The 27,661-nt window shown below is 40.1% G+C and overlaps 1 long non-coding RNA gene across 1 annotated transcript in view; it reads left to right on the plus strand.

The window, feature by feature from the left end:
- The window catches only part of LOC139163158 (uncharacterized), a 94,998-nt gene that overhangs the window by 22,727 nt on the left and 44,610 nt on the right, over nt 1-27,661 (plus strand). The window contains exon 6 of the long non-coding RNA XR_011558429.1: nt 7,760-8,034. This is a non-coding gene — a long non-coding RNA (uncharacterized lncRNA). The remainder of the gene's footprint in view (nt 1-7,759; nt 8,035-27,661) is intronic.

The following is a 27,661-nucleotide window of genomic DNA, read 5'->3' on the forward strand; positions in this document are numbered from 1 at the left end:
AATAAACGGGGAAATTGTTAAAATGTAATCAACAAATTTATTCAAAATAGTAAACAATATAGATATAGGATAGAGAAGTAAAGTGTATTTATATGTGTGTAAAGCTAGAAGAAGTAATATTGTGAAGTGTAAATATATCTGGAAATGAAATAGTTGCCAGAGTGGTTAGTATTTACTTTATTTGTTTATATTTCATGCATTTTTGTATATCGTGTTTATATATTGTTTTAACTAAAAATCTCAATAAAGATTATCAAAGGGGAAAAAATCTTAAGTATACAAGCAACAAGTTACAGTCATACAGTCATAAGTGGGAGGAAAAGGGTGATAGGAATGGTGAGAAAAAAACAACTAGTAATAATAGTAGTGCAAACTTAGTAAATAGTTTTGCAGTGTTGACTGAATTATTTGTTTAGCAGAGTGATGGCATTTGGGGGGGGGAAACTGTTCTTTTTTTCTGCAGTTCTGATTATCCTCTGAAGTCTGTGTCAGTCTTGTTGGGTTGCAGAACCAAACCAGACAGCTATAGAGGTGCAGATGAGAGACTCAATGATCTATCACCATAGAGGAGCTGTTTAGAAAATAATATAATATAAATAATATATTATCCTATGCTATGCTATGCTATGCTATGCTATGCTACGTTACGCTACGCTATGTTATGCTATGGTGTGCTATGCTATCAGAGTAGTAGTTGTTGTTGTTATTGTTATTGTTATTATTATTATTATTATTAATTAGATTTGTATGCCACCCCTCTCCGCAGACTCGGGGCGGCTCACAGCAGTAATAAAACAATATACAGCAACAAATCTAAAATTAAAAGTCTAAAATAACAAATCTAATATTAATTAGATCTAAATCTAAGAGTTGGAAGGGACCTTGGAGGTCTTCTAGTCCAACCCCCTGCTTAGGCAGGAGACCCTTCACCCCTTCAGACAAATGATTATCCAACATCCCCCACTGCCCACCTTCTCCCCTCCATCCCAAGCGGGGCCTCCTTCTGAGCTCCATCTCGGACTCACTTTGCTCCCTTCTAAGGCAAAGTGCACCAAGTTTGTGCCTACAATTCTGTTTGTCATTTTTCTCGTGGTCAGTTCAAGTTTCAGCTTTCCGATGCAGGCCTGTCGAAAAGGCTTATGGTAGTTCCCTCTTTTCCTTGGCTGCAAATAGCTACTGGAAATTATGAGTCACTCGGTGGCTCCTCGGAGGAGTAAGCTCATTTTTATTTAAAATAAAGCCTCAAAGCAGAGAGAAAAGGAGGAATCCCTCTTCAGAAGACGTAAAACATGTTAAAAAAGGTGTATGAAAGCTCCAAAGCTAAGGGAAAGAAAAATAGTGCCCTCATGTGGTCCAAGCAGAAAGTGAGGAACTGAATAGAATTCTTTATTGACAGTGTGATTGGACACACAAGGAATTTGCCTTTGGTGCATATGCTCTCAGTGTTGATAAAAGAAAAAGATACATTTGTCAAGAATCACAAGGTGCAACACTTAATGATTGTCATAAGAGTCAAATAAGCTATCAGGAAACAATCAATATTAATAAAAATCTTAAGAATACAAGCAAAAAGCTACAGTCATATACTCCTAAGTGGGAGGAGAGGGTGATAGGAATGATGAGGAAAAACTAGTAGTAATAGTAGTGCAGACTTAGTAAATAGGTTGACAGTGTTGAGGGATTTATTTGTTTAGCAGAGTGATGGCATTTCGGAAAAAAACTGTTCTTGTGCCTACTTGTCTTGGTGTGCAGTGCTCTGTATGGATGTTTTGAGGGTAGGAATTGAAAGAGTTTATGTCCAGGATGTGAGCGGTCAATAAATATTTCCACTGCTACTAAATATAAGGAAAATTAAAAATACAAGGATCAGGGAAATGAGAAGGAAAATATTACATAAGTGGTATTTTACTCCCGTTCAACTCACATACTTACAGCAGAATGTCAGGGGGAATTGTTGGCACGGGTGTCAAGATAAAAGAGTGTTTATGCATATGTTTTGGGAATGTCCGATAGTGCAGGAATTTTGGCAAAAAGTGAAAGAGGATATCAATGCTAAATATACAATGGACAATCACTAAGGAAATGGCAGTAGTAGTTAAAAGCAATGCGATGGGAGAATTTAGAGAAATAAAAAAAGCAGCAATAGAAAGCGCTCAGGCCATAATAGTTTTGGGTTGGAAGGATGCGACAAAATGGACAATGCAAAATTGGTACAGGTACATGGTGGACAATATTCAATTTGAAATAATGGATAAAAGGATAAATTCGGATAATGAAACTGAGTTGGGACAACTGATGGGACGGTGGGACAAGGTAAGACGATATATGACGAGCAGAATCCGAGACCAAGCTACAAGAAATAAATTGGAATCACTCTATAATATGTAAATAAATATATTGCTCTTGGGTCAAGTGAACTATACAAGGAACACCCCCGATTTGGTGGTGGGGAATGTGTGTGTGTCTGGGTGGTGGGCACATTTCACTATGCACTGTTTTATGTTGTGTGTAATATAAATTTGTTAAAAATTAATAAAAAAAATTATTAAAAAAAATATTTCCACGACACTCTTTTTGACTCGTGCAGTATACAGGTCCTCAATGGAAGGCAGGTTGGCAGGAATTGTTTTTTCTGCAGTTCTGATTATCCTCTGAAGTCTGTGTCGGTCTTGTTGGGTTGCAGCACCAAACCAGACAGTTACAGAAGTGCAGATGACAGACTCAATGATTCCTCTGTAGAACTGCACCAGCAACTCAATGTCAGCCAAACAATGTCAACTGGTGGGGCTCTGGCTCTCTATAACCAGAGAGAATTACCCCAATACCCCAGAGTATTAGGGTTTTTAAAATTGTTTTACTGTATATTGTTTTTGTCTGCTGTACACCCTCAGAGTCTGACAATAGTTGGGCAGCCTATAAATTCAATAAATTAAACACCTGTCCACCCTAGACGAATTCACATCACCAGGACCAGATGGATTACACCCCAAGGTTCTGAAGGAACTGGCAGACGAGATCTCAGAAGCACTGAACTATATCTTTCAAAAGATCCTGGAGCACTGGGGATTTGCCAGAGGACTGGAAAAGAGCTAATGTAGTTCCCATATTCAAGAAAGGGGGGGAAAAACAGATCCAGAAAACTACAGACTTTTCAGACTGACTTCAATACCAGGGAAGATTTTGGAAAAGATAATCAAACAACAGGTGGCAATGAACACCTAGAAGCATAGTTCCCTCTAAGCTGAGCAGTGAGCAATCGCTCACTTAAAAATCATCATCAACTCAGAGTTTTCCAAACCTGCCCAGAAGCCGAGAGGGAAAGAGTGAGAGGGAAGGAGAGAGAGAGGAAGAGAGGAAGAGAGGAAGAGAGAGAAACAGATAGAAAAAAGAGAGGAAGGAAAAGAGAAAGGAAAATAATGGGAGTAAGGAAGAGAGAAAGAAAATCAAAATCTAGTTTGAAACTAGCTCAACTATTTAAGTGGCATTTTGATATTGATAGAGTTGCCCTATTATGAGCTCACTGTTATAGACACACAGTACAGTATTTTATTTTGAAATTCTCTGAGGCAAAACAGGGTGGGTTTTTTGTTTGTTTGTTTGTTTATTTATTTATTTATTTGTTTGTTTGTTATTTCTGTGCCGCCCAGTCCCGAAGGGACTGCCGCTCAGACACTATACTTTTCCGCCCCCCCCAAAAAAAAAATTAGAGGGAACACTGCCTAAAAGAAAACAAAGTAATAACCAAAAGCCAACATGGGTTTGTTAAAAACAGATCATGCCAGACTAATCGTATAGCATTCTTTGACAAAGTGACAAAATTAGTGGAGCAGGGAATGCTGTCGGATGTGGTTTACTTGGACTTCAGTAAGGCTTTTGACAAAGTAGACCATAACCTACTACTAAATAAACTAGAAAAATGTGGGATGGACAGCAACACCTCCAGATGATTTCAAAATTGGTTAACTAACCGCCCTCAACGTGTGCTGTTTTAGGCCCAGTACTCTTCAAAATCTTCATCAATGACTTGGAAGAGGGGACAGATGGGGAACTTATCAAATTTGCAGATGACACCAAACAGGCAGGAATAGCCATCACTCCAGAAGACAGGTGCAAAATATAGAATGATCTTGACAAACTTGAACAATGGGCATTATATCTAACAAAATGAAATTCAATGGTGAAAAAAGTAAAGTTCTACATTTAGGCAAGAAAAACAAAATGCGCAGGTACAGTATATGTTGTACATTGCTCAACAGTAGTAACTGTGAGAGGGATCTTGGAGTCCTAGTGGACAACCATTTAAATATGAGCCAGCGGTGTGCAGCAGCTGCCAAAAAAGCCAAAACAGTTCTAGGCTGCATTAACAGAGGGATAGAGATCAAGATCACGTGAAGTGTTAATACCACTTTATAATGCCTTGGTAAGGCCACGCTTGGAATACTGTATTCAGTTTTGGTCGCCACGATGGAAACAGGACATTGAGACTCTAGAAAGAGTACAAAGAAGAGCAGCAAAGATAATTAAGGGATTGGAGGCTAAAACATATGAAGAACGGTTGCAGCAACTGGGCTAGTTTAATGAAAAGAAGGATCAGGGGAGATATGATAGCAGTCTTCCAGTATCTTAGAGGTTGCCACAAAAAGAAGGAGTCAACCTATTCTCCAAAGCACCTGAGGGTAGAACAAGAAGCAATGGGTGGAAACTAAACAAGGAGAGAAGTAACTTAGAACTAAGGAGAAATTTCCTGACAGTCAGAATGGTTGATCAGAACAGCTTGTCTCCAGAAGTTGTGAATGCCCCAACCCTGGATGTTTTTAAGCATATGTTGGATAAACATCTTTCTGAAGTAGTGTAGGGTTTCCTGCCTAAGCAGGGGGTTGAACTAGAAGATCTCTAAGGTCCCTTCCAACTCTGTTGTTATTGTTGTTGTTGCTGCAAGACGGTTTTGCTACACTCTATACCAGGAGTAGGCAAAGTTAGCTCTTCTCTGACTTGTGGACTTCAACTCCCAGAATTCCTGAGCCAATCATGCTAGCTCAGGAATTCTGGGAGTTGAAGTCCACATGTCAGAGAAGAGCCAACCTCTGCCTACCCCTGGTCTATACACACAGTATAGCATATAAAGGGTATATCAATATTGGGTTTCTTTTTAAAAAATTGGTTTAGTAAACATTTTTGAAAAATTTCCCCTCTTTTATTCAATTTTTAATTTTTTTCTCCACCTTCACAAAAACAATTTCACACACACACACACACACACACACACACACACCCTCCAATATTACAACAAAACATATATAAATTCTTGATTATTTAAAACAATTAAAGCCTTAAATAGATTTGATATAGCATATATAAAACACTCATAACAAAACTACCTCTGGTAAAAAAAAAAGTCATTTGGATTTTTTCCATTATCATGTTACAACAATTAAAACTCAATTAATTGTTATGTCTGATCTTTCCCAAATTGTTATTTTTCTCTCATTCCTTTCCATTTTTAGGCCTACTGCTTCTACCCCTTCTTTGATCATTTCCTCAATCTCTATTTTTTCTTTTACCTCATCTTTTATCATAACCAAAACCTCTATTCTGCTTTTGTATAAACATGTAATCAAACCTATTATGTTCTTATCATTTCCAATTTAAATAGTACATTTTCTTAATTATCAATAGTTCATATATTACTGAACTTTCACATAATAAACGTTTCCATTTAGGCATTATTTCAAAGCTTATAAAAGAAAAAAAAATTCAAAACAGATCAATAATTCAATTTCTCATAAAATGTATCTTCAAATTTTCTATTTAAACCTTATTTCATGAACTGCAATCATTCCTAATTCAATAATTATCATGCCAGGAATTACTCCATCTTCAATGCTGTAATCTTTTCTCTAGAATGTAGTATTTTTAGTAATAATAATTCATGTTAATTATATAAATCAAATCATTAAGATCAAAGTTCATATTATTCTCATACTCCTTGTTTACAACAAGTTTGTTGAATACCATAAAAAAGTGCACTCATTTATTTCAGACAAGACTTTACCTTTCAGCAAATTTCTCTTATAAGGTGAAATAATTGCTTATTTGAAAAATAAAACAAAGACCACAAAAAGAGAATTATAATAATAAAGAAGGATCTGAAAGAATAACCAAAATTAATAAGTCTCTCATATATTCATAATAATACTCTATCCATCCTCATCTTTTTTTTATATTTATATTTTTCCATCCCCATTTCTTTAACTTCACCCTTTTCTCCCTCTCCCTCTCCCTCTCCTTCTTTCTCTTTTTCTGTTCTTTCTTTCTGTTCTTCCACTATTCATACCTAAACTTTACCCCAACTCCTTTTCTGTTTTTAAAGAACCTTATTGCTCCCTCCATGCAGTTGTTAGCCGCCACCTTTTTACCGTACCTCTCTTTTCTCCTCATAAATCCATCATTTTCAAAGTAATCATCATCTTCGTGTTCAGGAAACGGGACCCAGGGGAAGAGCCTTCTCTGTGGCGGCCCCAACCCTCTGGAACCAGCTCCCCCTGGAGATCAGGACTGCCCCCATCCTCCTTGCCTTTGGAAAATATCTTAAAACCAACCTCTGCCGTCAGGCATGGGGGAAGTGAGTCATCTCCCCTTGCCTATGTAGTTTTATATATGGAATGTTTGTGTGTATGTTTTTATATAAGGTTTTTTTTAGGTTTTTAATGTAAAATTGTTATTTTAGACTTAATATTAGATTTGTCGTTGTATACTGCTTTATCACTGCTGTGAGCCGCCCCGACTCTTCGCAGAGGGGCGGCATACAAATCTAAATAATAATAATAATAATAATAATAATAATAATAATAATAATAATAATAATAATAATAATTGTTCTGTCGGGCTCTCTGGTAGAATCCTCCCAAAAATTCACAGGTACAAATTTCAGACACACACAGGTTTGAAAATTCAAAATAATGTTCTTTATAATGAAAATTCACTTAAACTAAGCCCTCTTTTGGTATAGCAAAGAGCACTCGTCTCCAAACAAACTGGTAATTTATACAAGTCCCTTATCAGTCCTGTAATACTTAGCTTGCAGCTGTGAGGCAATGCAAAGTCCTTCTTTCACAAAGTGAAACACACTTTGCTCTGGTTTAGTTTCAAAGCAGGGAAAAATCAGCACACACAACAAGTCAGTCAGTAAAGCAGTCATGAAACACAAGGATCAGATAATCCTCCACAATGGCCAAACCCACGGGCTGCTATTTATAGCAGCCTCACTAATTACCGCAGCCCCACCCAACCACAGGTGGCCTCATTTTCTTTGATAATAATCTCTTAGTTGTTGTTGCCTATGCATGTGGCTGTATCATTAACTCTTGTTCTGAATCCAAGGAGGAGAGAGATAATTGATCTCCTTCTGAGCTGTCTGCCACACTCTCCTCCTCCCTGTCACTCATGTCTTCTTGGTCAGAGGAGCCTTCATCTTCAGATTCCACCGGGGGCAAACCAGGCCTGCAGCATGTGGATGTCTCCCCCACATCCACAGTCCTTGGGGCAGGAGCTGGGCCAGAGCTAACCACAACAACAAATAATAATAATAATAATAATAATAATAATAATAATAATAATATTGTAGATAAAACTTATTAACACAGTCTAGTTTAATTTCATGTGTCACCACTTTTTTTTCTTCCCCCCTTGCATGATTCAAACTTTCCCTTCTGTAGCAACTTCCTTCTCAGTTTTGTTTGCATTTCCTTCCTTGTCGTAGAGTTCTCTCTCGGTTTGGAGTGCTTGTCTCTCCGTGGGAATTACCCGAATTATCACCGCCTGTGTGGTCTTTTTGGAACCAACCCCAGAACTGCCCTGGAGGGGCCGTGAAGAAGAGGGACACCGTTTGGGACCTGTTTGGAGGACGGCATACCCCACAGGAACCTGAACAAGAGCTGCCGTGGAAAGGGTCGGGAATCTAAGCAGTTGGGAGTCATCTGGAACTGAGGATATGAAGAATTGTGCAGGGAGACTGGAGAAGAGCAGAAAACTGAGGTTGGTGTATTCCCTTTGTGCCAAATAGTGAGACCAGAAATGAAAGGAGAGGCTACAGGGGGTGGACAAAAACATGGAAACACCTTGAAAATCCAGATTTGGAATCCAGATTTGTGAAGCTCCCTTCGAACAGTTTTTGTGGAAACTGGGCTCTGTATGTGTCTATTGAGATCTATAGTGATTTTAGGAGCTGTGGTCTTGTGATCCGCTCTAACAATTCGCTTTAGAGTCCGACGGTCTCTCTCAGACAACTTTGACTTTCAACCAGACTTGTGCTTGGCTGTGGACATTTTCCCTTCTCTTTCAAAGGCAGTCATTACTTTTGAGACATTACCTCTTGAAACGCCAAACATTCGGGCACTTTCTGTTACACTAGCGCCTGCCAGTCAAGCACCAACAATTTGGCCTCTTTGAAAGTCTGTGTGGTCTGCCATTTCTAGAAGGTTATAACCAATGATTGGTTTTAATTTGTGGTGTTTTTAAATTAATTTAAATATTGGATTTGTCTTACATTGTATTGCTATTGCTGTGAGCCGCCCCGAGTCTGCGGAGAGGGGCGGCATACAAATCTGATTAAACTCATACTTAAACTCAATTTCCTTAAATTTCTGTTTAAAAAAAGGTAGTTTAAAGAAACATATCAAATAACAGAATTAAAAAAAACATTAAAATATGTCATGATTTGATTGATTTGAACACGTTCAAACATTATGAAGCCAAAAAGTCAAGTGTTCCCATTTTTTTTGTTCACCCCCTGTAATATGACATTTGGAAAAGATAGAGTTACAATGTACTGTAAACAAAAAAACATGCTTGTGGGTTTTATTTTAAATGACTGGATTGTGAAGCAAGTGATTGCTAAGATATCAAACGGAGGAGTTCCCTGATGGTTTATTTCTGAAGAGTGGAAGTAAGAAACTAAGCCGAGAGAAGAAAATGGGTGTGCCTTTTAAAGGCTTGCGGCTGTGAAAAAATTGCTGAGCTGAAGGCTTGTAAATTGGTGATGAGGCCAGTTGATAGACTTGTTGGTAGATGTTTCATCTGGGCTTTTTGGAATTTTAAGACAGGACTTAAAGATTTAAGAACAGTGACTTTGTAAACACGATGGAATTTAATTCAACTGAGTTGAATCGCTGAGAGAATTGGCGGAGGTCTCCATGGAAAAAATCCCCCTTCATGGGCCACCTTAGGTACGCCTCCTGTCACTGATGTGTCTCTGGACAAGAAGCTGGTAGGGGCAGGTACTTTCCCACCAGCTTCTGCCTTCCATGGTTGTCCCAAAAGTGCTTTGTCAAGAGGCAACTGGAGTTTCTTGGGTTTTTTAAAAGTGTCCTTCAGTTTTTCATCCAGGTTTTTTGGATGAGAAGTGAAACATCTTCAAAGAAAAGCAAGAAAAGCTAAGAATCTTTACGAAATTGCGAAAAAAAATGAAATTAGATATAATTTACCTTCACATATCAAAAGACAATATAGCAAATCTTTAGAATGCCCCAAAACTGGGAAATTATATTCTTCGTTAACACAACAACAAAAAGGGGTGTGTATGTCTTATATATTAAAGAAACAATAAATGCTTAACAATGTAGGCATAATAATAAAATAACAACAACAATAACAACAACAACAACAATACATCACACAGTCCTAGACACTTGAGAAGTATTTGACATGATATTCTGATATGAAATCCAGCATATCAATCTCATTTGCTGTATATTACTGGTTTGGGTGAATAATAACAACAACAATAATAATAATAATAATACATTGCACAATCTAGATGCTTGGGAATTGTTCGACTTATGATATGGTGATACGAAGTCCAGGATATCAAGTGTAAAGATACAATACATGCACAGAACAGTGTGGGAATGGTTATTAAGGGAATAGGAAAAGTTTATGTAGCGTAATAGTGTGGGGGAGGGTTTATAAAGCCTTAAGTATAGCGTCCCTACTTTGCTGATTTTCTTTTATTGATTGATTGATTGATTGATTGATTGAATGATTGGATTTGTATGCCGCCCCTCTCCGTGGATTCGGGGCAGCTAACAACAGTGACAAAAAACAGAATGTAAAGATCCAATACTGCAACAGCTAAAAACCCTTGTTATAAAACCAATCATACATACAAACATACCATGCATAAATTGTAGAAGCCTAGGGGGAAAGATTATCTTAATTCCCCCATGCCTGACGGCAGAGGTAGGTTTTGAGGAGCTTACGAAAGGCAAGGAGGGTGGGGGCTATTCTAATCTCTGGGGGGAGTTGGTTCCAGAGGGTCGGGGCCGCCACAGAGAAGGCTCTCCCCTGGGCCCCGCCAACCGACATTGTTTAGTTGACGGGACCCGGAGAAGGCCAACTCTGTGGGACCTAACTGGTCGCTTTATTGCGGGTAGTCCTGGAAACTAACACCCACGATGATGATGATGATGATGATGATGATGATGATGATAATGATAATGATAATGATAATGATAATGATAATGATAATGATAATGATAATGATAATGATAATGATAATGATAATGATAATGATAATGATAATGATAATGATAATGATAATAATAATAATAATAATAATAATTTATTAGATTTGTATGCTACCCCTTTCTGAAGAATTGTGGTGGCTCACAACAATAATAAACAGTCTACAAATCCAATATTTAAAAAACAATTGGAAAACCCTTATAGTAAAATAATCACACAATCCATTCAAACCATACACAAACCAAGATAGTTGGGGGATATGTCAGTTTCCCCATGCCTGGCTACAAAGATGAGCTTTCAATAACTTACAAAAGGCAAAGAGGGCGGGGGCAATTCTAATCTCCGGGGGGAGTTGATTCCAGAGGGCTGGGGCTGCCACAGAGAAGGCTCTTCCCCAGCTCGTCCCACCAGACGACATTGTTTAGTCGACGGGACCCGGAGAAGGCCAACTCTGTGGGACCTAATCGGCCGCTGGGATTCGCTGGGATAAACGAGGGATCACTGTATTCTGATGCGAAATCCAGCATATCAAAATCTCGTTGGCTCTGTATCATTGTTTTTGTCAGTGATGATGGTAATGTTGAACTGACCGTGTAACAGAAGGTGCTGGAAACACACAAATGGTGACTTTGAACCTGCTGCGGTGGAGATTCAAGCCACGGTGTTGGGGTCTGCTGGGTTTCACCAGCTGTTCAGAAGATGCGAGGAAGATTCTCTGCTCCCACCCCGACCTCTGGCTCTGGAACGAAGTTTCTAGCCAGGCACAGCAGCAGAAGCAGCCTACGGAGCAAACCATTCGGGTGGCCGGGTAGAGGGAGTGCACGGGAGATGCAGCACCAGGACAAGGAACCTTTTGACTGTATGCTGCTGCCTGAGAGAAATATCCCCCCCCCCCGTTTCGCTTCAAGAGGCTGCGCCAGGTGCAATGAGTCTCATGAAGGCTAATTTCTGGCAGAGTTTGAAGGAAGGGAAGATTTATTTCATGCAGCCAAAAGGTTCCTTGTCCTGGTGCTGCGTCTTACATGCACTCCTCTGCCCCCCCGCCTGAGAGGTTTAATTGCCACCTGCAGGCCAAGCTCAGCTGCGTGGAAAAGGAGGCCTCCAATGATGGTCACCCTAGAGCAGGGGTAGGCAAAATTGGCTCTTCTAGGACTTGTGGACCTCCACTCCCAGAATTCCTGAGCCAATGACGCTAGCTCAGGAATTCTGGGAGATGAAGTCCAGAGCTTACAAAACTTTTGCCAGACCCATCCTCGAATACAGCTCATCTCTTTGGAACCCATATCGCATCTCAGACATTAACACCCTTGAAAATGTCCAAAGATACTTCACCAGAAGAGTCCTTCACTCCTCCACTCGAAACAGAATACCCTACGAGACTAGACTTTCAATCCTGGGCCTAGAAATCCTAGAACTAAGATGCCTTAAACATGATCTAAGTATTGTCCACAAGATCATATGCTGTAATGTCCTGCTTGTCGGCGACTACTTCAGCTTCAACCACAACAACACAAGAGCACACAACAGATTTAAACTTAATATTAACTGCTCCAAATTTGACTGTAAAAAATATGACTTCAGTAACCGAGTTGTCGCAGCGTGGAACTCATTACCAGAGTCCTATTGCTCTCCTATATCTCTTATACCTTTCTTCTATTCCTATATCTCTTCTTCTATTCTTTCATTGATATGTTCTATTGCTATATCTTCTTTTCTATTCTGTTCTTTCATAGATATATTTTACTATGAGTATCTCCTCTATAACCTTCATCATGTATTTTACTATGTATGTCACCAGAAATTTCCAAATCCTACACGGAAGAAACCCAAATATACCAAGACCGTCATACCTGTACCCATGAAAATCTACGAAAACAAATATATATAAAACTCTCATTGTGTATTGGACAAAATAAATAAACAAACAAACAAACAAACAAACAAATAAATAAATAAAAATGTCATAGAAATGCCAACTTTGCCTACCCCTCCCTAGAGCAGGAAGCACACTTGCAGTGGAGTCACTGCCCTGGGTGGGGTTTGGAAGCCGCAGAGCCGTTTGGGGAAGAGAAAGAAAGGCTCCTTCTCCTTTCCTTCCATGCACCCAAAAGCAGAAGCAGCAGAGAAGTCTTTCTTTTTCTCCCTCAAATTTTAGTGATGTTTTTACTCTTTTTTACTTGTATTGGATTTATAACCGTTGTTAGCTGCTCAGAGTCCATTTCGAAGTGAACGGCATATAAATGCAATAAATAAGATAAAATAAAATAAAATAAAATAAAATAAAATAAAATAAAATAAAATAAAATAAAATAAAATAAAATAAAATAAAATAAAATAAAATAAAATAAAATAAAATAAAATAAAATAAAATAAAATAAAATAAAATAAAATAAAATAAAATAAAATAAAATAAAATAAAATAAAATAAAATAAAATAAAATAAAATAAAATAAAATAATAAATAAAATAAAATAAAATAATAAATAAAATAAAATAAAATAAAATAAAATAAAATAATAAAATAAAATAAAATAATAAAATAAAATAAAATAATAAAATAAATAAAATAAAATAAAATAAAATAAAATATAACAACATAACATAAAATAAAATAAAATAAAAATAAATAAAATAAAATAAAATAAAATAAAATAAAATAATAAAATAAATAAAATAAAATAAAATAAAATAAAATATAGCAACATAACATAAAATAAAATAAAAATAAATAAAATAAAATAAAATAAAATAAAATGAAATGAAATGAAATGAAATGAAATAAATGAAATGAAATGAAATAAAATAAAATAAAATAAATGAAATGAAATAAAATAAAATAAAATAATAAATAAAATAAAATAAAATATAACAACATAACATAACATAAAATAAAATAAAATAAAATAAAATAAAATAAAATAAAATAAAATAAAATAAATAAAATAAAATAAAATAAAATAAAATGAAATAAATGAAATGAAATGAAATGAAATGAAATAAAATAAAATAAATGAAATGAAATGAAATAAAATAAAATAAAATAAAATAAAATAATAAAAAATACAGACTGGCTGAGGGATGCCAGGAGTTGCAAGACTCCAGTAAGATTCATGACTCATGGGCTGGCCTGCCTCCTGCACCCCGAAAATAATAAGACCCCCCCAATTGTTGCAACATGGTGTCCAAGCTACTGCTGTAAGACACGTATGTGTTGTCCCCTGTTTGACTTTCAGCAGATGGAAATACCTGTGTATAGCTGAAGGGCCGTACTCAGGTTTAACCTATGCTAAAGTCCAAACCCTCGTGTCTTCCTTCCCTGACCTAAGCACATCCCACAAAAGGCATGGTTCAGCGAATTCCTCACTTCACTACCTCACTTACCTTGTTGAATTGTACCTTTCCAATTGGATTAACTTTTCTGCAGTATTGTGCAATCATTTTGTATTGGACCTGGCTTGTCACATGTATCCTGTCCTCTAATTGTCTGTAAACTATAAAAGGAGCTCCCCTGATCTTAGTCAGGGTCCTCTCACCTTGAACAAATTCACGTCTGTGCCTTCTGATTTGGAGAACCCCGAAGCGACCCACTAGGAGCGGGGGAATGTCTGCACCCAATCATAAGGCAAAGGCCATATTTTAAGGGTCCAAAAATATAATACAGGGTCTTATTTTCAGGGAATAATACTAATTCTAATCTAATAATACATGTGTTAACAGCGGCTAGATTTGTATTTAGAAACAAAGAAACATAGAAAATTGACAGCAGAAAAAGACCTCCTGGTCCATCGAGTCTGCCCTTAGACTATTTCCTGTATTTTATCTTAGGATGGATATATGTTTATCCCAGGCATGTTTAAATTCAGTTACTGTGGATTTACCAACCACGTCTGCTGGAAGTTTGTTCTCACGTTGCTTCTGATCTTTCCCCCAACTAACCTCAGATTGTTCTTGTGTTCACTTTCCTATTAAAAACGCTTCCCTCCTGAACCTTATTTAACTCTTTAACATATTTAAATGTTTCGATCATGTCCCCCCTTTCCCTTCTGTCCTCCAGACTTTACAGATTGAGTTCATGAAGTCTTTCCTGATAAGTTTTATGCTTAAGACTTTCCACCATTTTTGTAGCCTGTCTTTGGCAAATACAATGTTGTATTTGCACAGCATTGGAAAAAGTAGTGATTCCTACAGAAGAGAAGATAATAAAATAAATGCTAAAATATATGGAAATGGATATACTAACACTTAAAATTAAAGAGAAGGAAGACACAGAATATTTTTATTTTTTTATATTATTATTATTATTATTATTATTATTATTATTATTATTATTATTATTATTATTATTATTATTATTATTAATTAGATTTGTATGCCGCCCCTCTCCATAGACTCGGGGCAGCTTACAGCAATGATAAAAACAATATATAATAACAAATCTAATAGTTGGAATCTAAAATAACAATAATACATTTTAAAAAGTCTAAAAAACAAGAAACCCCAATATATAAAAGCATACATACAGTCATCATCGTACACAGAAAACTACATAGACAGGGGGAGATGTTTCAGTTCCCCCACGCTTGACAGAAGAGGTGGGTTTTAAGGAGTTTATGAAAGGCAAGAAGGGTGGGGGCAATTCTAATCTCTGGAGGGAGCTGATTCCAGAGGGTCGGAGCCACCACAGAGAAGGCTCTTCCCCTGGGTCCCGCCAAATGACATTGTTTAGTTGACGGGACCCGGAGGAGACCAACTCTGTTGGACCTAACCGGTCGCTGGGATTTTTGCGGCAGAAGGCGGTCCCGGAGATACCCTGGTCCGGTTCCATGAAGGGCTTTATAGATAATGACCAACACTTTGAATTGTGACCGGAAACTGATCGGCAACCAATGCAGACTGCGGAGTGTTGGAGTAACATGGGCATATTTGGGAAAGCCCATGATTGCTCTCGCAGCTGCATTCTGCACGATCTGAAATTTCCGAACACTCTTAAAAGGTAGCCCCATGTAAATCATTTTTTAAATTTTTTATCTCCATATATACAACACAATACATATATCCAAATCATTAGTTTTATCAATCAGCGTTGTTGTATCCGTCATTTCGGAGTTGAAGTATGAGAAGATGGCGTAGCTTCTGCTGTCATAATATAGTGGTATCTTTCTTGTCATCATATCGTCAAATATTTTTAATCCAAATATAGGTGTAAAGATGTATGTACTTCAGGCTCTTCTTTGTCCTAATCCAATTATTGTAGGAAATCAAACAAAAACTGTAATCCAAACACAGGTATTTAATCCAAACACAGGTCAACACTCCACAACCTGCATTGGTTGCCAATTAGTTTCCGGACACAATTTAAAGTGTTTGTGATGACCTACAAAGCCCTACATGGCATTGTGTTGTATGGTTTTAATTGCTGGGGTTTTAGATATGTTTTATTTTTAATATTAGACTTGTTTCACTGTTATATTGTTTCTATTATTGTTGCGAGCCGCCCCGAGTCTTCGGAGAGGGGCGGCATAACAAATCTAATAAATAATAATAATAATAATAATAATAATAATAATAATAATAATAATAATTGGACCAGAATACTTACGGGACCACCTTTTGCCACATAAATCCCAGCGGCCAATTAGGTCCCACAGAGTTGGCCTTCTCCAGGTCCTGTCGACCAAATAATGTCATCTAGTGGGGCCTAGTGGAAGAACCTCCTCTGTGGTGGCCCCAACCCTCTGAAATCAACTCCCTCTGGAGATTCGAACTGCCCCCCCTCCTCACCTTCTGCAAGAGCCTTAAGACCTATCTATGTCACCAAGCATGGGGTAACTAGTGTATCCCCTCCCTCTGACCATTGAAAGTTATGTGTGGTTATGATTGTGTAGTATCGATTGTTTTTAAGGTAATGAGTTTTAGTTACAGTTTTAATTATTAGATTTGTATTTGTATTGTTCCATTGTTCCATTGTTGTTGTGAGCCGCCCCGAGTCTTTGGAGTGGGGCAGCATACAAGTTTAAATTATTATTTGTTGTGATTCCGTCTGAGGCTCCTCAGGGAACAGCTGGAACTCTGCCGGCTCCCAGCTCAGAGGGGGAGGACGAGGAACAGGAGGAGGAGGAGGAGGACCAGGCAGACGGGGAGGAGGAATGTCAGGCCGAGGAAGAGGGAGAACAGCCTGAGACCCCCGGGGGGGAGCTCTCCCCAGCGAGTAGCCTGGAGTCCTTAGATGAGAACGCACAAGCCATCATCGATCTCAGGCAGAGAAGAGCAGCACAACGAAGGGGACAATTAGCCAGGTATTTCCATCCCTAATAGGCAACAGCTGGGTTTGGGTGTGGTTCTCCCCAGAAAGGTTGAAAAGGCAGGCCCGCCCTTCCTGTATCGTGGAGAGTTATCTTTTGGGAGTTCTGTGACCTTGCTTCAATCCTTGGTGTCTCTGATTCTGGCTTGTGGCCTTGAAGGCTGAAACCCTGGGGGAGGCGGGGTTTTTATTCTCTACAGTGATGTGTGTGCCAGCAAGAAGCCTGTTGTATTGTCTGGCCGTCGTGACTCTTCTGTGAAGCCTCATAGCATCCCAGTTTGTAAGAACAGTTTTTTCTCTGTGTTTGTTTTCAAAGATATAAAGTGACTTTGCTTTTTACCAGCGTGTCTGGCTGCTTTTTTCAGTTGGTGTTGAAGTCTGGGGGCACCCAGACAGAACAATTATTATTGTTGTCGTTGTTGTTATTATTATTGTTGTTGTTGTTATTATTATTATTATTATTATTATTATTATTATTATTATTATTATTATTATTTTCTGTCGAGCTCTCTGGTAGAATCCTCCCAAAAATGCACAGATACAATTTCAGACACACACATGTTTGAAAATTCAAAACAATGTTCTTTATACCGAAAATGCAAATAAACGAAGCCCTCTTTTTGTATAGCAAAGAGCACTCGTCTCCAAACAAACTGGTAATTTGTACAAGTCCCTTATCAGTTCTGTGATACTTAACTTGCAGCTGTGAGGCAATTCACAGTCCTTCTTTCACAAAGTGAAACACACTTTGCTCTGGTTTAGTTTCAAAGCGGGGAAAAATCAGCACACAAAGGTCAAAGTCAGCAAAGCAGGCACCAAACACAATGATCAGATAATCCTCCACAATGGCCAAACCCACAGGCTGCTATTTATAGCAGCCTCACTAATCACCACAGCCCCACCCAACCAGAGGTGGCCTCATTTTCTTTGATAATAATCTCTCAGTTGTTGTTGCCTATGCATCGCTCTCCGCATGCGTGGCTGTATCATTAACTCTTGTTCTGAATCCAAGGAGGCGCTAGATAATTGATCTCCTTCTGAGCTGTCTGCCACACTCTCCTCCTCCCTGTCACTCATGTCTTCTTGGTCAGAGGAGCCTTCCTCAGCAGATTCCATGGGGTGGGGGGCAAAACAGGCCTGCAGCATATGGATGTCTCCCCCGCATCCACAGTCCTTGGGACAGGAGCTGGGCCAGAGCTAACCACAGCCCCACCCAACCACAGGTGGACTCATTTTCTTTGATAATAATCTCTCAGTTGATGCTGCCTATGCATGGCTGTCCTCATGTGTGGCTGTTTCATTAACTCTTGTTCTGAATCCAAGGAGGAGCTAGATAATTGATCTCCTTCTGAACTGTCTGCCACACTCTCCTCCTCCCTGTCACTCATGTCTTCTTGGTCAGAGGAGCCTTCATCAGCAGATTCCACCGGGAGCAAAACAGGCCTGCAAGCATGTGGATGTCTCCCCCAATCCATAGTCCTTGGGGTAGGAGCTGGGCCAGAGCTAACCACTTCATCATAATCATCATTATTGATATCAATATCAATATCAATATCAATACTAATATCAATATCAATATTATGTATATTCAGGCTCTTCTGTGCCCTAATCCAATGTTTGTAAAAATTAAATCCAAATCCAAAAGAAAAAACCAAAAAGCAAAAGAGAAAAGAAGAGGACCTTGAAACTCTTCAATCTTCAGGCTCTTCAAAAGGGCAAAAGCATTTAAAAAAAGAAGGTGAGAGAAAAAACAAAAAGAGAAAGGAAAAATAAAAAAGTAAAAGCATTAACAATATTTTTTTTAATGCAAATTACAAATTACAAACACTTTGCATTCAGATCTCCAGACTCTTGTTGCCCTAATCCAATGATTCAAATCAAAATCAAGGAGAGAATTAAAATAAACATTGGTCTGAGAGGTCACAAAAAGAAAGAACTTACAAAATATGACTTTTTAGCTACCAGCATAAATCAAAAACACCAGATGTTATGCACTGGCAAATAATTATAACTAAAGTCAAGGGCAAAACTAAATGCAGTTTAAAAAAACAAAAAAACCCCAAACTCTTTAAGTTTTAAATCTGAAAGCAATTTACTGTTCCAAAACAAAAGAGATATTAAAACAAAGAAACTTGTTGCTTGCATCCTTAAGATTTTTATTAATATTGATTGTTTCTCGATTGCTTGATTGACCCCTATGACAATGATGAAGTATTGTACCTCATGATTCTTGACAAATGTATATTTTCTTTTATGTACACTGAGAGCATATGCACTAAAGACAAATTCCTTGTGTATCCAATCACACTTGGCCAATAAAGAATTCTAAAAGAACAAAATCATGTAGTCCACACAACAACATTCCAAGAAAACAGAACGCAATAGCTAAATGTAGCCAAAAAACAAAAGAAAAAAAGACTAAGCTTGACACTAGATGTCACTGCAGTCTTCAATTATAACCATTGCAACAGTCCAGATGTCAAAAATATCAAATGCAAAATAAAATAGAATAGAATAGAATTTTATTGGCCAAGTGTGATTGGACACACAAGGAATTTGTCTTGGTGCATATGCTCTCAGCGTGCATAAAAGAAAAAGATACATTTGTCAACACTTTTGGTAACACATTCGTTTTAATTAAGGCAATCCTGCCTAGAAGAGATAGTTGGAGGGTAGACCATTTGTCTAGGTTGGTATTAATGGCCTGTATTATATTATCATAATTCTCCTTTTTGATTGAACTGCATTTTGAAGACAGTGTTATTCCCAAATATTTAACCTTTTTTGTAATTATTTTATTATTATTATTATTATTATTATTATTATTTATTACATTTGTATGCCACCCCTCTCCGCAGACTCAAGGCAGCTCACAGCAACAATAGAAACAATATATTAGAAATCCAATAATTAAAAAATCATTAAAAACCCCCTTATTAAAAAACAAAACATACACACAAACATACAATGCATAACTTGTATAGGCCTGGGGGGAAAGGAGTATCTCAATTCCCCCAGGCCTGACCACAGAGGTGGGTCTTAAGGAGCTTACGAAAGGCGAGGAGGGTGGGGGCAATTCTAATCTCTGGGGGGAGCTGGTTCCAGAGGGTCGGGGCCGCCACAGAGAAGGCTCTTTCCCTGGGTCCCGCCAGACGACATTGTTTAGTCGACGGGACCTGGAGAAGGCTGACTCTGTGGGACCTAGTACTAATACTAATACCTAGAGTGTTTTCTAATTTCGAGACCTGCTTCACCATCATGTTTTTAATTATTATCTTAGTTTTGTTTTTATTTATTTTTAGACCAGTAACTGTTCCAAATTTCTCAATCTCATCTAGTAAGGGTTTACTAGTCTCTGATGGGTCCTCCAGAATGAAGACCAGGTCATCGGTGTATGCCTTTAATTTCCTCTTTTTTCACCCTTAGGCCTTTTATCTCCTTATTGTTTCTTATATTGATTAATAATGTTTCTAATGCCAGGATGAAAATTAAAGGTGCTAGTGGGCAACCATGCCATACCCCTTTCTTTATTTGTATTTCATCAGTCAAGCCTGTATTAACTATCACTCTAGCTTCTTGATGGTTATATATTGTTCTGAGGAAACCTGTAAATTTATCGCCAAATTTCATTTTTTTCCAGTTGTATGATAAATTATTGCCAGATAATTTTATCGAAGGCTTTCTCCGTGTCTTCTCATTGAATACTTGGTTCTGTACAAAGTTGAATATGCACAACAGCATGTGAAATTGATTGTCAATCAGTGTTGCTTCCGAAGGGGACAGTTTGATTTCACAGAAGATTTATTTACTTGGAGTTATATTAAGTCGTTTAAGTGTTCGAATGATTAAAGTTTAAAAATCAACTGGCACAGCAATTTCCTTAGAAGCAGTCCAACTTAATAGCTTTATTTTAAAACGCTCTTAATTTCACTTCTCCAATTCTTTTAATCACGGTCCATTTTAAGAAAAGAAAAATCTATTTTTATTCTGTTTTAAAAGGTTTTAGTTCGCTGCTGTTTATTTAAAAATTGTGGTCTCCCATGAGAAAAAAAAATTGTGGTCTCAACCAGAGGACTTCAATCTGCTTTAAGCTCCGCGCTGTTAGCTTCGCCGCCAGACTAATGGCATCCTCTTGCCTCCGTTCAGCCGATGACCAAGAAGCTTAGCTGTAGCTGCCTCGGGGGTCGGTGGCAACCCCCTGCGGCCCGCCCAGCGATCCTTCTTTCCTTCGCCGCCCCCGGTGCTTACATGGGAAGCGTCCCTCTCGTCCGGCGCCTGGCTCCCCCCCACCCCGTCTTCGTTGTTGTTGTTTGTTTACCATCCACACTTACCACGTATTGGCAATCACCCTACAAGGTGCCCCGCCCCTTTCTGGCCCTTGAGCTAGAGCAGGAGCCCCCAACCTTTCGGACCTCAGGGACCACCACCACATTCATAATCTCGCATATCACTAATACAAATCTAGTGCGCCGCTTGCTGAAGCGCCTGCGTTTCCAGTGAGGACGGGGTCCTTCGGGCATTCCCTCCCCTCCTCCCTCTTTCCCTGTCTCTCTCTCATCTCTTTCTCCGCCTCTCTTTCTCTCTCTCTCCGCCTCTCTCTGTCTCTCTCCTCTCTGTTTTCCCCACTTTCTTTCCTTCTCTAGCTCTCTCTCATCTCTCCCTCTCCCTCTCTCTGTCTCTCTCATCTCTCTTTTCCCCTCTCTCTTTCCCTCTCTGCCCCTCACTCTCTCATCTCTCTTCCCCCTTCTCTCTGCCTCTCTCATCTCTTTCCCCCTCTCTGTTTCCCCCTCCCCCTCTCCCCCTCTCTCTATCTCACTTCTCTTTTCCCCACTTGCTTTCCCTCTCTGCCTCTCTCTCCCCCCTCCTCTGTTTCTCTCTTTCATCTCTTTCTGCCGCTTTCATCTCTCTCTTACTTCCTCTGCCTATCTGACTGTCTCTCTGTCTCTCTCTTTCTCTCTTTCTGATTCTGCGGCACTCTCTGGGTCTTGCGGTCGCTCCTTCGGCCTTTCTTGGTACTGGACGGTTCGCTCCCGCTCTTGAATTTGGAGCAAACCTTCATCCTCCGGCCTTCCCTTGTCAGGCCAGGCTGGGAGTGACTTGAAGGGGAGGGGAGGGCGGAGGGCGAGCCAGCCACTGGTGGGTTCAACTGACAGGAAGCCACAACAGGGGGAAGAACGAGCCGCAGGTTACGACACCCGTTGCTTCGGCCCGCCTGTGCCGCCCCCCCCTGCATCATTACTTCATTCCGGCCGGTGAGGGCTAAGCTGCAAAGTTGCAAGTTTCACACAACTTTGATTTCCAACCTACAGCTGAGATTTCCAACCCCACCGTGAGCTGCCTGGCCGGTTCCATATCCCGGAGCTCTAGTCACAGGACTGGCCCATTGGTCATCCCAGAGCAGCTCCTCCACCCGGGTGCACCGCAGACCTCCAAAATGTTTTCACGGACCACCAGTGGTTGGTCACTTGTGAGCTAGAGACCCTCTCCGGGGGAATTCCCCCCTCCCATCTCCATTGCTCGGCTTGCATTCCAGCAAAGGTCCTGTGCGCATGCGCCTTTCGTGCCCATTGGACACCAAATTATAAAGCTACCCCAGCTCCTTCGAAGGCAGAGCTTTTGGCTTGGGGCAGGGGTAGGCAAAAGTTGGCTCTTCTATGACATGTGGACTTCAACTCCCAGAATTCCTGAGCTAACATGAAGTTGAAGTCCACAAGTCATAGAAGAGCCAACTCTGCCTACCTCTGGTTCGGGGAGATGGAGGACGCAAGGGGTGGAGAAGGATGGAGGGGCGGCTGGGGATGATGGTGGGGGGTGGAATGAGCAAATAGGCTTCGCAGCGTCTGGCCAGCCTGGGCGGCGGAGGAGGAACCGGGCTGAAGAAGCGAAGCTCTTCTGCGAGGAAACTTTTTCCAAATTAGGGCAAAACTTGGAGGGAAAGAGGCGTGCATCTATAAGGTGGGAGGCGATATATATTGGAGAAATACGCCCAGTAAAGGCATGAATCAACAAGTTAGTGTAGAAGAGACAGAACGAATCTTCTTCTTTTTAACTGTGTTTTAGTGGTAGGTTCTCCTTTTTGACGCGGGTTCGATTCCCGACCACTGCAACTCGCTATTATTATTATTTTTTGGACCCCAAAGATATTTTGTTACAAAAATACCTTCAGCCAGTGATTAAATACTGTAGCTGCGTTTCCCCACCTCCCTAGAAAAAATGTGTTGGGATTTCCTTCGGTCTCTTCCCTCCCTGCAAGTGGACCCACAGAGATAATTTCATCTCCCACTTAATGAGGGTTGCAGTGTCCCTGGGTCATGTGATCACCTTTTGGGACCTCCTGACAAGCAAAGTCAAGGGAGAAACCAGATTCACTTAAAAATGGTAATACTAATGTGACAACTGTAGTGATTCACTTAACAAATAGGACAAGTAGGGTCATAAAATGGGGCAAATATTTCACTTAGAAACATAAATTTGAGCCTTGATTGTGGTCATATGTTGAGGTCTACTTGAACAGTGGTACCTGCAAACGCCTCTACTTACAAACTTTTCTAGATAAGAACCGGGTGTTCAAGATTTTTTTTTGCCTCTTCTCAAGAACCTTTTTCCACTTACAAACCTGAGCCTCCGAAATTGTAACCGGGAAAGGCAGGGAGAAGCCTCCGTGGGCGTGGGGCCTTTCTAGGAATTTCCTGGGAGGAAACAGGACCAGAAAAGGCAGGGAGAAGCCTCTGTGGGGCCTCTCTAGCAATCTCCTGGGAGGAAACAGGGATGGAAAAGGTGGTGAGAAGCCTCTGTGAGGCCTTTCTAGGAATCTCCTGGGGGAAAACAGGGCCGGAAAAGGCGGGGAGAAGCCTCTGTGGGGCCTCTCTAGGAATCTCCTGAGATGAAACAGGGCCGGAAAAGGCAGGGAGAAGCCTCTGTGGGGCCACTCTAGGAATCTCCTGAGAGGAAAGAGGGCCGGAAAAGGTGGGGAGAAGCCTTTGTGGGGCCTCTCTAGGAATCTCCTGTGAGGAAACAGGGATGGAAAAGGTGGGGAGAAACCTCTGTGGGGCCTCTCTAGGAATCTCCTGGGGAAAATCAGGGCCTCAACCCTCCCTGTGGTTTCCCCAATTCAATTCAATTTCAATTCAATTTATTAGATTTGTATGCCACCCCTTTCTGAAGACTCGGGGCTGCTCACAACAATAATAAAAACAGTATAACAATGGAACAAATCTAATAATAAAATTATATTAAAAACCCCAACAATTTAAAAAACTATACAGCACATACATACCAAACATAAAATATAAGAAAGCCTGGGGGAGATGTCTTAATTCCCCCATGCCTGGCGATATAGGTGGGTCTTGAGTAACTTGCGAAAGGCAAGGAGGGTGGGGGCCGTTCTAATCTCCAGGGGGAGTTGATTCCAGAAGGCCAGGGCCGCCACAGAGAAGGCTCTTCCCCTGGGGCCTGCCAAATTCTGTGGGACCTTATCGACCGCTGGGATTCGTGCGGTAGAAGGCGGTTCCGGAGGTATTCTGGTCCAATGCTGTGAAGGGCTTTAAAGGTCATTACCAACACTTTGAATTGTGACCGGAAACCAATCGGCAGCCAGTGCAGGCCACAGAGTGTTGTAGAAACGTGGGCGAATCTAGGAAGCCCCACGATAACTCTCGCGGGCGCATTCTGCACGATCTGAAGTTTCCGAACACTTTTCAAAGGTAGCCCCATGTAGAGAGCATTGCAGTAACCGAACCTTGAGGTGATAAGGGATGAGCGACTGTGAGCAGTGACTCCCGGTCCAGATAGGGCCGCAACTGGTGCACCAGGCAAACCTGGGTAAACGCCCTGCTCACCACAGCCGAAAGATGGTGCTCTAATGTAAGCTGTGGATCGAGGAGGACACCCTCTCTGAGTTTCCATGCTGTAGCCGGTCCTGAAACCACACTGCTGAGGGCCTAGATAATCGGCTTCTTCCAAGGACCGCTGGAGTTGGAGCGCCACCATCTTCTCAACAACCTTCCCCATAAAGGGAAGGTTGGAGACTGGACGATACTTGTTGAGCATGGCTGGGTCCAGGGAAGGCTTCTTGAGGAGGGGACGTACAAGTGCCTCCTTATAAGGAGCCAGAAAGGACCCCCTCCCCAAGGAGACGTTGACAATCTCCTGGACCCAGCTCCGTGTCATCTCTCGGCTGGCTGAAACCAACCAAGAGGGACATGGATCCAGTAAACAGGTGGCGGAACTTGCAGCTCCGATGGCCTTGTCCACTTCATCAGGTGTCACCAAGTCAAACTCCTCCTAGACGGATGGACAAAGACGTTTAGCCCCACTCACCTCAACTGACTCGTTGTCAGTCGATACTACTATACAATTGGAGTCGAGATCTGCCCGGATCCGAGCAACTTTATCAGCAAGATAAATTCCTTGGCACTGTCCTGCAAGGGCTCCCCAACTCCCCTCTGATTTAGAAGGGAGCGGGTCACTCTAAACAGAGCAGCTGGGCGGGATTCCGTTGATGCAATCAGGGCGGCATGAGAGCGCCACTTTGTAGGTCTTAATAAAAGCTCTTACAAGTGTTCGATCGGATTCGGACTTACTCTTCCTCCATCGCTTCTCTAGACGTCTGTTCTGGCGTTTCAACTCCCGGAGCTCCTCATTGAACCATGGAGCTCTACGGGGTCTAGTGCACGCATTATTTGCTTTTACATTGATTCCGAAGGGAAAAAATTGCTTCTTCTTACAATCTTTTCTACTTAAGAACCTGGTGACGAAACGAATTAAGTTTGTAAGTACAGGTACCACTCTACTCCATGTCCAGTAAACCACAGCCGACTCCGGGGGAATGCAAAGCCATGTGGCTTCTTCATCCAGGACAGCCACCCACCTCATCCCCTGATTCTACACCCAGGAGACAAAAGCAGGCAAACTTTGATACAGAAAATATTATTTTATTCTTTTTTATTCACAGAACTGGTCTCAAATACATCTTCAGGTAAACATTTTCTATATCAATAGCAGTGAGACAGGTTTTTAAGGTTTTTAACGGAACAATTACTAAAAATTAGTTCCTTGATAGAACTCTGATATCCAATCCTAATCACAAATCAATTTTGTAATTTTATCAGTTTTCCCGCAGTTAAAATAAAGCAAATACAAGTTCATTTATTTATTTTACCCATTCAAGAAATATCTGGCTTTATACCGAATATAGTTTTCACCTGCATTTTTGATATGTTATGGTCACTCTTTTTCTCTCTATCAAAATACTTTAGTATTCATATTTCAGGTGAAAGAAAATCCCAGTATAAAAATAAATTTTTTGATTCAATTCCTATTTTTAATAGATGGAATCCCTGAGGTCTGTTAAATTTCCAGGAAAAATGACTTATAAAAAGAATCCCAATTTTCAGATGCATAATATTTCCAATCACATAATAAAATATGACTCTAGCTTAAAGTGCTTTGAGTGATAAGAGTGCAAATTCGAATAACTCTGGAGAATGTTGTGGGGCTAATTTTGGATCATACCAACCCCTCAGAGTAAAAAGGCAAGTGAACTTCCTGAATATATGAAATTTTTCATAGAGGAAGTATCAACAGGGCCTTCCTTTTGCAGAGTCCTTTTGTGTTAGGCCCAAGCCATCATTTGAGTAGATACTTTGGCCAGCCACAATTAGAGTAGTTCTGTGGAAATTGGGGAGGGGTGGTTGCATGAGAGGGGAAAGTTACTGGCCCACAACTAATTCTTTCCAGAAGATTCAAGGTCACCCTTAGCTCAGCACCACCCGGAAGTACGGGGCTGGAGCGTGGACATTGAAAGAACCGGAGTGATCCACGTGCTGAACTTGTGAATGTGGGGATGAGGGGTGAACCTTAAATCTGAGTGGAGAACTGTAGGAAACGCTAGTATCAGTTTGACTACAGTTCCTATCACACATGGTTCTGTTAATAAATTGGAAGAAGGCCAAGGTGTGAACTCTGATTTATTTCTCGGATGTTTATGTCAGGATTAAGGTGATATTACATTGTATTACCATATAAGGTAAAAGTAGAATGTAAAGCATGTTAATGCTGAGTTATAGGGTGTAAACTGCAACCTGATTGGGCCAGAGCATTATAAGATGCAAATCAACTTCACCATGATTGATCATCTGCTGTTGTTTGCTGTTGTTGTTGTTGTTGGTTGTTAGTTGGCTGGCCAGAGCAGTTTGAGCATGAGTTAAATAGTGAGTAGAGTAGTACTTATTTATATTTAATCAATCAATAAATTAATTAGACTTCTATGCCACCCAATCCCGAAGGACTCAGGACGGAGTACAACAGTATAAAATTACAAATAATAATAACAATAAAAAGAAGTCAAGAAAAAAAAAAAGAACAATTTCTAAAATCCAAAAGACGGTCCCGTAAATAATTTAGTCCTTTCCCCTCTCTCCAGATATTTTGCACTTAAGAGTAAAACTACTGTTTTCTACAAACGTATCTTCGTCTTTTATCTGGTTCCTTCATTGCCACATTATATTCTGATATCTTATCTAGTCCTCCTGCACAGCTGTGCATATATCTGGACAGTTTATTGTGATGCTAACACCCTGCAGATACATGACCAGGAGCTGTAGGCTTTCTTCTAATATTGGTCCAGGAGCTCCTGATGAAACCTATGTTGGTTGAGGCAGGCAGGATTCCCTTGGCTTTGGCCCGATTCAGCATGGTTCTTCTTATGTTCTTAACCTAGCCACCAGCTGGATCCGGACACTCAGATGTGGGAGATTCCCTAGAATGCAATGTGGGAAAGGTTTAATTAGGAGGAGTGGTGTCCTTTGGTGTTCCCAGGTCCTCCTCTTTAGCATATAT

Source organism: Erythrolamprus reginae, chromosome 2, assembly GCF_031021105.1.
Source record: "Erythrolamprus reginae isolate rEryReg1 chromosome 2, rEryReg1.hap1, whole genome shotgun sequence".
NCBI classification, from domain to species: Eukaryota; Metazoa; Chordata; class Lepidosauria; order Squamata; family Dipsadidae; genus Erythrolamprus; species Erythrolamprus reginae.